Source organism: Dromaius novaehollandiae, chromosome 7 (genome assembly GCF_036370855.1).
Source record: "Dromaius novaehollandiae isolate bDroNov1 chromosome 7, bDroNov1.hap1, whole genome shotgun sequence".
In the NCBI taxonomy this organism is placed as follows: Eukaryota; Metazoa; Chordata; class Aves; order Casuariiformes; family Dromaiidae; genus Dromaius; species Dromaius novaehollandiae.
In genome coordinates, this window is record NC_088104.1 from 12,548,025 (window position 1) to 12,564,277 (window position 16,253).

Sequence of the window (16,253 nt, forward strand, 5' to 3'; positions counted from 1 at the left end):
CCCACCTCCCTGGTTTCCACAGTTCTTATGTTAGGAATATTAGAAGATAAATATGTTTAGTCCTTTTAGTGTCCATTTATGGACCTGTTGTCCAGGAGTTTGTTTAATCCCCTTTCAAATCTGTGGATATCCTCTGGCTTCTCAGCCTCCTATGGCAGCAAGTTCCAGAAGTTTGCAACCTGCTGTGTAAACAAGTATCTTTCTTTTATCTATTTAAATGGATCTCCTGCTAGCTTCAGTGAGTGCTCCAAGCTGTAGTATTGTGGGATTTAATGAATAAAGTTCTGCATTCAGCAGCTCATGTTTGTGTTTTTGTTTTTTTGGATTTGTTGTTGTTTTTTGTAATACTTGGTCATACCCACCTTCAGCCTTCTCTCCAAACAAAAGCGCCCCAGCCTTTTTAGTCTCTTCATGTAAATTATCTGCTCCATTTCCACTAAATTGCCCTTTTCTGTGCCTTTCTCTCTATAGTCTTCTTGACATGTGGAGACCAGACCGCAGTACTAGAGTTGTGGGTACATTCAGGCTGTATATAGTGGCTAAAAGATGCCCTCTCTCTAGTTCTCAATATCCTTTCTGATGCTGACCTGCATTTTGTTGGCTTTTTTGGCTGCCACTGCACACTGAGCCCATGACTTTTAGAGAACTATCAATGATAACTCCAGCATCTGGGTAGGAATGGTTAAATTATTGCCTGAAATTTATCAACACTAAAGCCTACCTGACAACTTTTTGCCCACTTGGTTAGCTTTGTGAGGCCCTTCTGGAGTTCCTCTCCATCTGCACATTTGTCTCCTCCATAGAGCTTAGTGTCATCTGAAGAGCTGGAGATTTTGCTCTTCACTCCCATTTCCAGGTAGTTGGTGAAGATACTGAATAACACCAGCCCCAGCACGGATGCCAGGGCCTGCGATGCTGACTCTTCTCCATCCTAAAAAGCATCTGTTAAGCTATGCTCTTTGTTTCCATATCTTTATGATGGGCTTGCTCTGGCCAGGGATGGAAGTGAGACTCCCCAGTCTGTGCTTCCCAGGATCTGCTCCACAGCCCTGCCTGCAGTGGGGAGTTGTGTAGTGAGGGCCTGCCAGCCCCTAGAACAGAGGCTCTCCGTAATGCTGGGTTTCACACCCTGGCTAGCAGTTCTGCAATTTCACATTTGAGTTTCTTCAGAACTTGTGTAAATGCTGTTCTGTCCTAGCAATTCATTAACATCTAACTTTCTTGTTTGCTCTAGTATTTCCTGAATTTATTTCAGACTGATCTGGCTCCTCTAACAGATCCATTACAAACTGTGCAGAGGGAATGGAAATCTCCCCAACAATTTCAGCAGTAAAGACTGATGTAAATAATTCACTGAGCTTCTCTGCTACATCTTCATCATCCCTGTCTGCCCCTTTTACACCTTTTTCAGCCAGCAGTTCCACTGGTTTGCTGGCTGGCTTCTTGTTGTTGATGTATTTAAAGAACTGTTTGCTAGCAGCGTGAGTATTCTTTGCAGGCACTTCTTGGATTGTTTTTTCAGCCCTTTTAATTTCCTGTTTACATTTGACTTGCCATGTTTTATGGGCTTCCATGTTTGTCCTTTGGCAAGCTATCCATTTTTTTAAAAGCTAATCTCTGCCCTACCATACCCTCCTAACTCTCCCTTAGGTCTTCTGCTTTTGAACTGCTCCTTTTTAAGATTTTTTACTTGCCACATCCTTACATAGTTCACTTGTTTGAACTTGAATATCTATATGCTGGCTTTTTTGGGTGACCCTTAGCACCAGTGCCATTCTTTGCATTACCTAGCAGGTTACCTTTATAGCTTTCTCTGTTGTACTCTATACTTAGAAGTGTTTCTTCCACTGCAGAGCTGTACATGGATCTGATATAATGACTCATACTATATTGTCTTTTTCTATTCCAAGTAGGCAAAGACTGAGGGAATATTTCTGAATATCCTCATATGTTGTTAATATATGGCAATTTTTAATATTGCATACAGTGTGGAAGCCATTAATTAAAATTTGAGAGGCACAAGCTCTGTGTGAAGCTGTTCTGGGGGGTAATAATGCTATGTAATCTCTCTTGTATAGAGTATATGCAGTGATGATTAAAAGTTCACATTTACACATATTCTAGCCCAGGGTTTCATAAAATTAAACCCTCTTGCACTTAGAACATTCAGAAAGAGGATAGCCTTGCTTGTCCAGTTTTGCAGACATGGAAATAACCTGAAGGAGGACACCTTGAGGTTATATGAAAAGTCTCTGTGGGACACATTTACAAGAGCTGAAGTGTGTTTATATTCATTTCTATGCAGTTACTGGAAGATTTTCCTCTGTAAAGCATGTGCCTGCATTTGAAGGAGCCATGCAGAAATGTTTATTCTCTGCAGATGCACTTAGAAGAGCTGCTCTTACAGATTTGGTCCAAAGTTGAAAGAAGATATACTAAACAAATTATAGTTGATTAATGTTGCTTAGGTAGTTGAAGCTAATGTTAACCAATAGCATCCAGATAGCTGAATAACCTATTACTGTGCTCTGTTTGTATGGTATCAGTGAAGTCGTGTGTGTTGTTTTTACTAAGAGCATGGGACTGAAAGGGGTTTTCTGGGCCACAGCCAGTCCCTGCAATCGCAATCATCTTGCATCTTATAAATCGCCTCACCTAAATCTGCAGAGCTAGTCTGTTTGAGCCTTTACTTAACCTGTGAATGCTGGACCAGTATTCCTTCAAATCTAGCTATGTGTCTGTGCTTAATTGAAGGTCTTGGATTCAAGCCTTCAGCTTGTCTGTCTGGACCAGAAAGCTATTGGAAATGTACACGCTGTTTCTGTGTGAACCTGGGGCAGTGATAGGTATAGATGACTTTGCTGATGAGTTGCAGGAATCCCCCATCGTATGAGCAGCTAAATAATGAAGTAGAGTTGTATACTTTAAAAGTTACTGCAAAAAAATGAAAGTGAAATTGTCCAGAGCAGTTTCTTCATAAAAGCTGACTGGAATAACATCTGTGGTGAAAACGTGTATCTCATCATTTCATTATAATATGTGGAAGGGAAATGATGTCAAGTGAAGCAGTTCTCTGTCATAAAGAGGAACTGGACTTCACAACACAGTTTTTTTTGTCGCCCTGTTTCTGATTAATAAGTTCTTATGAATGATTTCTCATCAAATAAAATCTCAGTGGCTGTTAGGGTCTTTTGTGATCATTGGCTTCTGTGGAGCTACTTGGCTGTGGAATTGTTTTCAGTGCCAAGGTTCAGAAGGATTTTGGTTATTATCTAGTGCTTTGTTTTGTTTTTTAACTTTACAATCACACTGGTAGGCTTGTATGGCTAATCTGGCCAGACTTGGCCAAATACCAGTTTTCTGATGTGTAATTGTTGATAATTTCAACAGCAAATTAATTTGTTTTTTTTTCTAAATGTAAAATACATCCCTTAATGTGAATTATTAGTAGGATTTCTACTAGTGTTTTTCAAATGCTATAGTCAAACGATTAGTTCTTATCACTTTCATCACTACATTTCAAATTGTTTTGCAGAGGAGAAGTGTCGGAGGTGGAAGGAGCTGGAAGGGACTTTGCTAAGGTCTGAGAAAAGGTGAGCAAGGTGAATCTTCTGAGTCTGTGTCTGAATGCAGAGTTACCTTACTCTAACTAAAATCAGTTTACAAGTTCACTGGATAAAGCCTCTGAATGGATAATTATATTACCTATAATCTAGGCTTAGTTTAGGTTTGGCTTAATTTACTGGGGAAAAAAAAAAACAAAGAAAAGTCACTTTTGAATGCAAGTGTGCCCACAGGAACATTCCAGTTTTATCAAACCTTTTTAAAGCTCTCCCCTCAAATTGTACATTTCTCATCCAGAATTTCTGGGATTCATCAGAGAATTAGTTTTGAATTTTGGGATGTGAACTGTCAATTTTTGAGCCTAATTCTCTGTGAGTCTCTAATGTAAGACCTTGTCCTGGGCTTGCATTAACATTAGTTCTGTTGCCTTAATTGGATTAATTAGATCAAAAATACGTACTCTGGATGGCAACCTAAAACATGGATTTGTTCTGCAACAGGAGACTGAATTAGTGTACAGGCTTTTTCAGATGTGAATTTTGATATCCATAGCTATTCCATCCTGTTGTGTTACCTTGAATGTTATGTGTGCAGACCAAAAATATTTTGGGTTTTTATAAACCTGGCCACGAAGCTGCTACTAGCTGTTGTTGAAAGCTTGTACTCTCTACAAAAATCACCCTTTAAATTTATTACCTAGACTCCCTGTCTCTTGTCCCTTCTGGATGACCAAGTTATTCTTCATCCTCAAATGAGAGAACTGGAATATGCTTTCTAGGAAAACTTCTCTGCAAGATTTCCAGACTTACAAGAGACAGATTTCTGGAAATGAAAAGTGAGCTTACTAGAAAAATTAAAAAGCTTTGAGCTGTTTGACAAATTCTGAATCTTGACTTGTGAAAACAAAGCCTGAGTTTAGGTTCAGTGTCAGGACATGATGCGGTTACTTTGAACAGTCCTGGTTAGCTTCATTGCAGAACAAGGGCTGACTAATCCCTTTTGCATTATGGAGTTATGTAGTACAGCAGTTAACTGAATTGTATTATGCCAGCTGCTGTGCAAACACTGAGGAAGATCTTGTCACTGCCCCCAAAGAGTTTTGCCTCAGATAATGAACAGCTGCTTAGTTCTAGTGAGGTATTTTTTTTTTAATGGAGAGCTGTACTGAACTGATAAAACTATGTAGCGGTGATTTGTTTATTTCTTTAATCCAGGGGAATTTGCCATGCATTCTGTTCTTACTCCCTACTTTTCAGAAGTCTGTGTCATTTTGTTGCTCTTGTTAACATGCTCAATAACTTGTGTTGTTAAAACACACCTTCTAGAAAAACACCTGTTTTTTATTTGAGGGGACCAAAATCACATGCAAGACTTTTTTTTTCTAATTTGTTAATTTTTCTCATGCTTTAAAAGAAAGGCATCCTCTAAATTTAGACTTCTACAGCTTCAGTTTCCAGCCCTTGGATTTTGGTATGCCTTTGTCTGTGAGATAATTTTAATACCTGGTGCTACTAGCCTGCCTCTGAAAGTGTTTCTGCTTTGCGTGATAAAAAAACCTCAGTAGCCATCTTAAACTGAACTTTTATCTTTTTTTTTTTTGAGATATATATATATATATACACACACATACATACATACATACATTTTTTTCCAATCCCCAAATCATTATCTTGGCACTTTTCATCCTCTCCAAACTCTTTCAATGCCCTTTTAAGGAATTATATGGGTAGCTCCACTGTCAAGCCAGAAATCTTGTGACTTTTGCTGGCTCATGTGTGAGAAGACTTGCATTTGCTTCAGTGAGGTGGTAGACACTTCCCATTTTGTATGTCAAATATACTGGAAGGCCTTACTGCACTTCAAAGTCCTCTGAAATGGTGAATTTATACCCAAACACTGCAATAAAAATGCTCATGTTGGATTTTTTATAAAGAAAAAAGAAAGAAAACAAAGGGGAAGAAGAAGAGCTAAAACTAGGCCTTAGGGATTGATCTTGACCGTGCCTTATTACCACAGCCTTATCCTTTCCAGTTCATAAAGATGCTGGCAGTTATCGAACTCTGACCTGATTAATGCATTGGAGGGATGCCTATAGATTGTGGTAATGATATTGTTTCCAGCTGGTTTCCTGGCAGGCTGATTGGCAGCAAGATGTCATCTTTGCGGTGATGGGGGGGAGTAGTGTGAATTTTTTTTTCTTTTTTTTTCATGGAGCTTGTCTCAGCAAATAAATACCAGTCATTGGATCGGTCTCTCTGAAAAACAGTAGCCTTGTGGTAAACTGAATTCTGTAGATTTATTGGAGTCTATAGAGTAATACAGTAAAGGGATACATCCATATCACTACCAGAAACTTGAAAGCCCTGTAATACCTGCTTCTCCTTCAGTCAGCATGGAGCTCTGTGAGTTGAAGCTGCTTGTATCCTGTGCATGTGGAATCCATGGGATAATCTTGGACATGTTTCCTGTGGATTCTACAGGATCCTACAGGATTTTGCAGGACTTCAGATAGTTGAGTTCGGTCAATGTATCAGGCAGCAGCTGTAAGAAATTCTTGAGACACTGCTATTTGGGAATTATCGTGCTGTATTTTGTGCTTCAGCCAAGGACCAGTGATCAGTCTCAGTATAGGTATAAGGGGATTCACAATAAACCTGTAACTAACTTTTTGAGTGAGATTTTTAGGCCATGCTGTCTCACCATCACTAACTAGTTTTAAATTTAGTTCAAGTATGTCTAGATGGGCTGTTTCCTGTGCAAACAATAGTGTGCATACACCTGATACATTATAAGGAATGAGACAGAAAATTGCTTGTGTTTTTTCCTCTTCCCTTGTCATTGCATTACTGTTTCACACTGCATCCACATAAATGCATGTTGCTATCTATGGACATGTTTGGGCTCCTAAACTTGTTCTGTTCTCATCTGTTGATCTTTTTTGATATCTTTAGTCAACAAAACATCTAATGAGGTGATGCATTGTGCTGACCTCTGGACCCAGTATGCCCCCAGTGGCTAGCACAGAAAGTGTTCTTTGGAAAAGGGATGCTCTAACTCTGAACTGTTATTGCACACACTTTAATATAACCTAGGGACACCGTTATACTATTGGAATTTTCCCACTAAGAGAGTGGGAGATGATAAATGGCTATAGAATGAAAAGCCTTGGCCACAGTTTCAAACTTTAATAACAGCTTTGGTTGCAAGGAAGCTCTGAGATTGCAGTGGTGCTGAGCCAGGCCGTGCTATAAATCTGTGATAAAGAAAACTAGCTAGTAATGTTCTCTGAGGTTGAGATTTCTTACAGCAAATGTGGTTCTTATTGCAGTATCCCTTCCTCCTTCTCAGAGGACTGGCAGCCGGCTCTTCTGCTGCTTGAGACAGCAAGGCTGTCACTCTGAGTGTTTTTCCCTTAATCATCAAAATAATTTTCCTCTAGCCCATGAAATACAGGATTTCATTTAGGCACAAGTTTAATGTTGGGACTAAACTTACTGTGGCCTCTCAGTAGGTAGGGTGCAGAGTGGCAAGGAGAGGTTTATGGTTTGGGCAATGACTCACTTATTTGCTTCACTTAAGCTCCATTTGTGCTTCATCCCTCATCCATTTTGCTGCTGAATCCTACCCGCATCTATAGCTAGGCCAGTAGAAATGCTGTAGGAATTAGAAATGATGAATATGAAGCACAAAGGGAGAAAGCTGGCCTCTTCTGCCATGGTTCCAAACCAACTTAATCCCTAAGGTGGTTCCAGTGATTTGCACAAATCAGACCCAATGTTCCCATGCAGTAATTAATGGCAACTGTCTGCATAATCTCAAGGGAAGGGAACACTAGAAGCTTTCTGTGAGAAAGCTCTTGCGGGAAGAACACTGTTCCAAATTCATTTTACTGTTCTGGTTGTCTTCTGAGGACCCACAGCAGCCTGAAAAGCACAGCAGTAAGCAAAGTCTTGCTCTGGTCTGGATTACAAGATGGAATGAATGTGGCCTCTAGAGAAAATATACATCAATGTCACCGGCTAGTGTGTTCTGTAGGAGAAGAAATGACTCCATGATGGATTCACTGCTATAGATGTTTGGGAGGAGAGTGTAACATCTTTGCTTAACCTGTCTATGCCAAGAAAATCTGAAATAGACTTTTAAGTTCCAAGCTTAATTCCTAAAGCTGTGGGCAGGGAGGGGGAAAAGGGAAGTGTATTCAGTGGTATGAGGCTAAAGGCAAATTGCCCAGATCTGCCCTCAGAAGTGTAAGCACAACTTTAAGTAATTTCAGAGGGAACTGCATGACATAATGAAAGGATAACGTACACAGAAGTAACCAGCTCTGGTAGGATCCTTGCAGGGAGTGAAACTCAGTTGTCCTGGAGGGCCTGTCCAGCACTGTTTCCAATACCTGTGTCATACAGCCTCTTTCATATTCTGATCTTAAGGTGGAGTTAGGCTTCTTTTGTTAGTGGGAGGCTGTTTCTTTGCCATGCTTGGAAGCGTTCTTCTGATTTCTAACCTAAATATATTCATTGCAATTTTGTACCCATGATTTGTATGTTTCTTGGTTGCTTATCCCGGCCCTTTGTTACTCAGTTACTTTATGCAAGTATTTTTGTTTGATTTTGTTTGATGCCTGTTAACAGCATGCTAGCAAGAGTGGGACTGAAACTCAGCTGAGAGATGTTTTCAGGGAGAAACAATGGAAGTTAAGCTGGTTGCAAGACTGCAGCTTTGGGTGTAGACCTGTTCCTCTCCAAAGGGACAAGTACATCTTGCTGTGTTCCTTTGCCATCTATGCAAGAGAAGGTTGAAGGAGGCATTGGTGGCCTAGTGCCTAGGGCCCTAGAAATGCTTTGGTGCTAGCAGATGAATGGTGAGTTGTGGCAAGAAACCAGATTGGAATAGTACTTCCTAGTCTCGCATTGTATGTCCCAACTCTTAAGCCCCTGAAAGTCAGCAGTGTGTTTAGTCTTTTAATGGCAACAGTCTATGGAGTGGTAGCTCCCAGAGATGAATTATGAAGAATGTTTAATTTGAGAATATGACCTGTGGAAGAAAACAAAACAAAATAACCCTTTATTTTGCATTGAGTTTGGCAGTTCTGAAAAATATTAAATTCCCTGTTAGTGCACTAAGGATGAAGTTGGAACATACATATCGTTTGGTCTCTAACTTTTGATTTGTGTAGATAGCATTCTTCAGAAGTACCTACGTCCTTCTGAACATAAGTGGAAATTAGATAAGTATCTAAAGGATTTCTTTGAAAAATATGTTCTCTATAAACAGCATTGCTTTTTGCCATGACTCTCCACAGAGGAAATGTGTTTTGGAGCTGGGAGCTTACCTATTCTGTTGTGGGTCTGCAAATAGGACTGCAGATTCTTGAGCTGTGTGGAGGGAGAAAAAGAAAAAAGGCTATTTCTCCATGGTTAGTTGTATGGAAAAACTGTGACTTTAATTATGATTTTGGATTGAAGGACTTAAAGGCCATGTAAAGTTTGGATACCTATATCCAGGTCCTGTTTTTTGGCCGTATCTCGAATTTGTTTCTCAGCAAACCAAAATAAGCTGTGTAATGATCAGGGAGATTTTCACATAAAATATATTACCACAATTTGTCATAATTTACATCTCTCAAAAGTTGCTAGGTGGTAAATTATGATAGGAATAAATGAAATTCAAATTTGAAATAGCTACAACATGAAAGAAAAAAACTCATTTGTTATGAGAGTCCTAAGAGTCCCTTATTTCTGTCTGAAAAAGTAACTAAACTCCAATGAGGGCTGCTTGTGAATTGTGCTGCTTCTGCCTCCATTGGGCACCTTGCTTAATGAAAGTCCAGAAATAATTAAAAAAGGGGGTGGTTGGGTGGGGGGGAGGAATGTTTGAATTGTGTGCTTTCTCTGTTTCACCTTTTCTTGAAGCGTCAACATACATCCTGTTGCCCTAGTGGAAACCATGTAAAGGTTTTAATGAGCTCTTTGTCATGAAACTCATATGGATAATTAATCACAGTAGTCTTACTATTTATATCAGTTCTCTTTGTGATCTCCGATAACCGTAACATGGCTTGGACTACCGTGTCATGCTTCTTTCTCCTTCCTCAGCCACCCCAGCAGATCAGTCAAAGGCAGTGAGCTAATAAAATAAAATTTGTTGTACATCTCCCATCCTCCTCTTCCAAAAACTCTCATGCAAGCCAATAAGATGTGCCCCCCCCCCCCCAAAAAAAAAAGTACCAGACACTCTGGTACAAGAAAGAAGGATTTCTCTTGTAACCTTCCTTTAAATTGCAGTAATGGGCAGTATCACAAAATCCCAACGGTTAAGTAATGATCTTTGGCTCCTATCCATTTAGGTGGAGCATGAGGATTATAGCAAGTGTTTCATTAACTAATACGGAGGCTATAGCATTCACTTAAGTAGCAAAAGCACTCCTATGATTCTTATATATGCATCAGATTTGGGTGCAATGAGGGCAGACACAGATTTGCCCTCTTTCGTTTGCATAAAGGGACCCTGAAGCTTCCCAGCTCTCCTCCTGTTTTCCATTCCCAAAAAGTATTCTAATATTTGGAGGTTTGTAAACACAGGTTTGGGGATTCCATGTGCATCTGGAACTGATAAACTGTTGGTATTACAGAGATGTAACCCTTTATACCTCTAACCTAGGAATTCTCCAGAGAGAACTAACAGGCACATCTGATGTAGATGCAAGCAGATTCCTAGGAGCTGAAAGCAAAATGAAATGTTTGCTGTTGAATGTTTGGAATTTTCATTGAAAACTATGTCACAGGGGGCAAGGGGGGTAAAAATTATATAGCCTGCTTGGCAATAAATGTAGCCATAATACTTGTGCACTAGGAACTGAAGAGATGCGAGACAAACAAAACTTGTCAGGTGGCGTTAGTTGGGGGGAGAACCTTTTGGAAGGGACAGGGTAGAGCAACAGGGAGAAAAAAAGGGGGAGGGAGGAACCCTGACAGAACCTTAGATTAGTTGAGGTTCAGTGAATGGCTTTGTTGAAAACTCAAGAAAAGAATTTAAATAGAGAAAGCCTGATAAGGTGCAGGGCATCACAGATCTGTTTCCATAGTGACATTGTTCAAACAGAGGCTTAAAAACATGAATACCATTGCAGCTGAATTCTGTAAAAGATACCAGTCTTCTAGTGAGGTTATTAGCTATTTTTTTCTTAGTGTTTTTCCCCATTAGATGGATTTAGAAAAAGGTGTGTTTGGGAGAACAGGTGGTTAGACAGATAATTCGCTTGAGATACTACTGCTTCCTTCTAGGTCCTGCTTTCTGCATTTTTGTACTCTCTCTACCCATTTTTACTTTGACTGTTGGCATTCTTAAAAGGTATATTAAAGTCTTTAAAGAAACCAACCAACCAATCACCGCTTGTCTGTATTAATTCTTATTTGATGAGAAGATACAATTAAACCATTTATTTAAAAGTGGGTTTGGTGTAAGTGTAGCCCAGTCAATACCTTTTCTATTTCATGTTGCCTACCATCCTAATCATCCTGTATCCACCTGGAAATCCATCAAGCATCATCTTATTTTCATACCTGATCCTTTTTCCCTTTGAAGAGCAGGGTCAGGCCCTGGTTAGAAAAAAACTGTTTCATGTTGCAAGTATTGTGGTGTTAGTGTTCCTTTCTTTTTCCTTCTCAAAATTGCTGTTCTGCAGATTTTTTTAGTTAAGTGTATTCTGAAAATAAGTACAACCCCCCTAAGTTATAGCTGTACCATCCATATTGAGATTAAAAGCATACTAGTCATATCTGTCTAAATTATACTTCTTTTTAAAAAAGTATCATTTATTTAAAAAAAAAAAAGCAGTTCTTGGACTCTCTTGAACTTTTTATTACAGGCTGAATAAGCAACCTAATAAGGAGGGAAATTGATGTAGTCATGGGGGAAACAATTGGGTGGAAAAACTTTCTGCTTCTTTAGAAGACTGGTTTCAGTGTTATAGAAGACTGGGGCAGTGTGGAAATACCGATCTTTGAGAATGGCCAGGTTTAGACCACTGTCACTCAGACCTGATCCGTTTCATACTTGGGATCAGCTGGTGCTTAAAATTGCTGTGATCCTTCTTACCACAATGTGTGAGACCGTATGAAGTCATTAGAGTTGCACTCAGTCTGGATCTGATCATTAGCCTGTTGTCATCTAGGAACACAAGTAGTTGGAAGTGGAAACATCATTTACTCACTGAACCCATTGGCCTTAAAGTAAGGGAGAATTACCTAGGGAAGAGTTTTGGCTTCAGTGAGGTAAATGGATTAATTTTTTTTCCGAATTGATTAGTTGGCCCAAAGCTTTACCTATAAAATGATTTGAGTGCGTACTGCAAAATATTAATTTTCTGCATCTTGATTCGACAGCTGCTTTTTGAAGACACAATCCCAAGGGTGTTCAGAAGCAGAGAGAATAAAAATAATTGTGAAAGTGCAGTGTCTTGGCATGAACATGCTAGCTTTAAATAGACTATTCTAGTTAGGCTAAGTCTTTCTTTTGCTTAAGGAAACAGTTCTGTACAAACGTCCTGTAAAAGCACAGATCTGAGTATCTAATGCTGTGATGATGACAGTAGACTTAAGATAGTTGATTTAAAGTAGATGAAATCAGCAAATGGAGTCTGTTCCATGTTTTTTCCTCAATCATTTTCCTTCTGAGTGGTAAAAGAGCAGATACTGCTCATTAAATTCTTCCCCCTCTTTGCCTTTCCCCCCCCCCCCAAGAAAAAAAAGCTTGTGTTGAAATTTCTGATTTCCATTCTTGAGGGGAATGAGGGGAATCAGTTGTGTGGGGGGGGAGTTATTCCTCTTCAAACAGTGTGGAAGCTAAATGTCAATTTTAACTGAACTCTGCTTCCAGTGAAGGGTGCTGTTTTATACTATGCTATTGTGTATAATCTTAAATTCTGTAAATGAATGGGCAAGTGAAAATTTGCTCTTCAGTTCAATTCTTCACTTTCCAAACAGATTTCACTATTGAGAGTCTCCTGCTGAGCTCACCTCATTCCCTTAAAGCGTGGGAGAATGTCAAAGATTTAATACGTAGTCCTGCTACTGAACTGTCTTATCTCCCTACAACAGAGAATTGCATTAGATGGGAAAGGTTTTATCAGTATAGGTTATATATCTTTTTAAAATATGAAGGATTATAGGATCAGCAATGGAAGCTGTGGGAAATACTGTTCCCAGCATTGTTCAATGTCTTCATCAACAATCTTGATGCTGAGACAAAATGCACCTCTAAATTGAGACAGGGAAGGAGTTGACACTGAATGGTAGAGCTTCAGTCCAGGGGGACCCTGAGAAACTTGACGATTAAGCCAACACTAACGTTATGATGTTTGACAAGAAGTGCAAAGTTACTCAGCAGACTGAGGAAAATTATCATTTGCCTCTGCTTGGTACTGGGAAGCATACACTGGAATATTGCATCCAGATTTGGGGCCCCCAGTTCACAAAAGAGATCAAGAAACTGGAGATGGTCCAAGGAGAACTACCAAGATGGTTGATGGCCTAGTGCGCATACCTATGAGGAGAGGTTGCAGAATTTGGGCTTGTGTAGTCTGATGAAGAGGCTAAGGAGCAATCTGATAGCAGTCTACGACTGAAGAGGAGTTACAAAGATGATAAGGCAAAGCTATTCTCAGTAGTGGCAGATGGAAAAATGAGGAGCAGTGATCGCAAGTTGCAGCTTGGGTGGTTCAAAATGAACCTTAGAAAAACCTGCCTTACTAGGAGAGTAGTGCAGCGCTGGAATGGGTTACTCGGAAATGTTGTGGCATCTTTGTGGGTGTATTCAAGGCTTGTGTAGACAAAGCCATAGCTGATCCGATCTAGTGTTTCTGGTAGTTCCACTTTAAGTAGCGTGTTGGATTAGAGACTTCTGGAGGTCCCTTCCACCCAACATTGCTATGACTCTGTGGTTGTTATTAGTTTCTTAGTTTTCCTTTGTTAATCCACATGTTCAGCATCCCTGGGTAAGATCAAGACTTCTTACAGTGTCTCCCAAAACTGATGAACTTTCCATCTGTCAGGGGTCATAGTTTATAAATTGGGGAAGCTTGTCCCACTTGAATCTTACCAAGCTGTCTCCATCCTCCTGGTTTTGAACTTCTCTGGATCTCAGCAAATGATATTTGTTTTTGGGGGGTGATTTGTTTGTTTTTCTGGCCTGACAAATTTCTTCTGACAAACAGCCTCTGTCCGTTGATCTTTCATGGAAATCATATCATCCTACATCTCTTAGGCTCCCAGGATAAACCAATATATTAAACATGCATGTTCTTAAAACTCCACATGGTAACTGTAAAACATCTGCCTAGCTGTTCAGAGTATAAAATTCCAATGCTCTTGACTTAAAGCACATGAATACACAGATTTTTTTTAAAAGCAGTAAACTCACTCAGTGCACTGTTCTTCACTTTGGCATATCCTTTTATTGGAATTCCTTTTTTAGGAGGGATATGACAACATTTGAACTTTTTGCCTGATTTGTAAAGCTTCTGCAACAATTTGATTTTAAAATAACATGGTTATTTCCCTTTGAAAATAAAAGGAGCATTGTGTTTTTGACTGGAATCAAAAGTAGTGTCAGCTTGGTTCTGTGCAGGCAAATAAGACATTGTAATCCATTATGCAAGTCTGTCACTAAATGGGTAATGCCGGAAAGGATCCATATGAAGATTTAGGTTAGCTTCCTGCATAACCAGCCACAGAATTCATAGTATATCTCAACAGAGTTACTGTCCCAAGCTCTACAGCTGGGGTTTGAATGTGCTATCTGTTGCCCTTCATGCTGGGAAGACTCCCTGGCATGATGCGTCCTGATAGTACAGTTTTATTCATGCAGACATCTCCATTACCAGTGCCTGATCTCAGTCATTGCAATTCAGTGAAGGTGCATTCTCTGTCTTTTGGATACCAAAGAAACATGTTGGGATGCTGAGCATGACAAGCACATTTTGTTATGCCTGTTCTGAAGGTTGATCACAGAAAGATGTTTATAAAGACACAGGTGACAGCAGATAAAATCATGGTTATCTGCCAGATCAAATGCAAAATGCTTCTCTATTTAGCAAGAAATGGATGTTACACACTATGATTCTGACTATGCAGGTGATATATCTGTGCAGGAGAGATTTGGGTTGATGTAGTTTGAGTGTTTTATCTCTGTCTTGTTTGGAGTTTGCTTGAGAGTAGCAAGTCATCTGAGAGTCCCTTAGGAGGTAATTTTGACTCTCCTCACTGTGATGTGTGGACTGTCTTTGCCTCTTTGCATGTGCTATTGTCACTTTGGTAGCCCCAGTGGAGTCATCTTCTGAGTTTCACTATTCTGTTGTCAAACTCTTAACTCACTGAGGGGTAGGATGCCCTGTCTTGAGTATTGCAGAAAACATATTTCATATGAGCATGTAACTGACAGCTTAACCATGCACAGAAGTACATTTGGATTATTTAGTAAAGCTTGTTTCTGGCTTTTACTTGAGACCAGGCGTGATGAATCTGGGGTGATAGACCTACAGCCGCTATCTGTCTTCTCCTTAACAAAGAATTTGGAATTTTGTCACAGGGAATGTTGTAACATTATTCTGGAATGTATTTCTTAAGAAAACATCTAGGTAGAGATTTTCAAAGTGTTGCCTCTTGGCATTGTGGAAGATGTACAGGGGGATGTAAACTCTAAATTCTGATCCTTTGGAAGGTAATGTGATTTTATTTTCCATCCTGACCCAACTCACCCTGTGGTTGCATGAATGCTACAGTTAATAAAAGGGAAAGGGTAAGAATATGAGAACTGAGGAAGTGAGGGAAGCAGAAGGTGAATGTATTTATAGGTAGTAGCTGCCACTTAAAGTGTGACCCTAAGATGTAAGACCAGAACCTTTTGTTCATCTTGCTGTAAAAACATTAACAAATACAGCTCCTGGCCTAAGGAGTTTCCCCTTAAAGGCTCTGTCATTTTATGAGCAGAGAAATGAGAAACTCGGTTCCTGAAGAATTAAGTACTCTGCCAAAGGATGCTGTAGTCACCCCTCCTCACACAAACTGACAGTTAAATGGCTTGTGTCCTCTGATTCCGGGGCATTACTGCCAAACTGTGCTGGTCCCTTCCTAATGTTTTCTAACAGTCTGGTCAATAAAATGAAAAGGTAAGTACCAAGGAGCTGGCAGTCTTTCCCTGTGCTATGGAGGGGTGTGTGTACGTACATACGTATTCTCTCCCTGGAATAAGAGCATGGCTTTGTCTTCTGAGAGCCTTTGAAAATAGTTTTTGCTTGCTACCCAGGCAAGCAGGGTTTGACCTTTGGATTCGGTATTTTATGAGAGCCCTGAGCCATTTGTTCTTTCTGAATCTAGTGTTGCATGCATAGAACCCGGAAAGTCTCAATGGGTGAGAAAGAGCAACCCTTTCCAAGTACCTTTTGAAGTATATAGTGAATGATCATTTGTTTCTTAAAAGTTCATTGATATTGGTCAATCTCTGCCAGAGTTAGCACTGAAGAACTAGTAAATTAATATCTTTAGAAAAAAGAATCTGCATTGGTTTTGCTTGTTCTGGTTGTTTAAAGTGAGAAAATGACTTTAACCCATCATGCTGTGAGGGAAAGTCATTAAATATAATGAATAATTTTGCAAAGGAAGTGTCCCACTACGAAATCTGACACCAGTGTT

The 16,253-nt window shown here is 39.7% G+C and overlaps 1 protein-coding gene across 5 annotated transcripts in view; it reads left to right on the plus strand.

The window, feature by feature from the left end:
- MYLK (myosin light chain kinase) overlaps window positions 1-16,253 on the plus strand; it is a 228,691-nt gene that overhangs the window by 11,357 nt on the left and 201,081 nt on the right. For 3 of the 5 annotated variants that reach the window (XM_064514696.1, XM_026118420.2, XM_064514695.1), the window contains exon 2: window positions 3,536-3,593. The exons of the other annotated variants lie outside the window; for them this stretch is intronic. The gene's annotated coding sequence lies outside the window, so the exon portion shown is untranslated. The remainder of the gene's footprint in view (window positions 1-3,535; window positions 3,594-16,253) is intronic. 5 annotated transcript variants of the gene reach the window in all.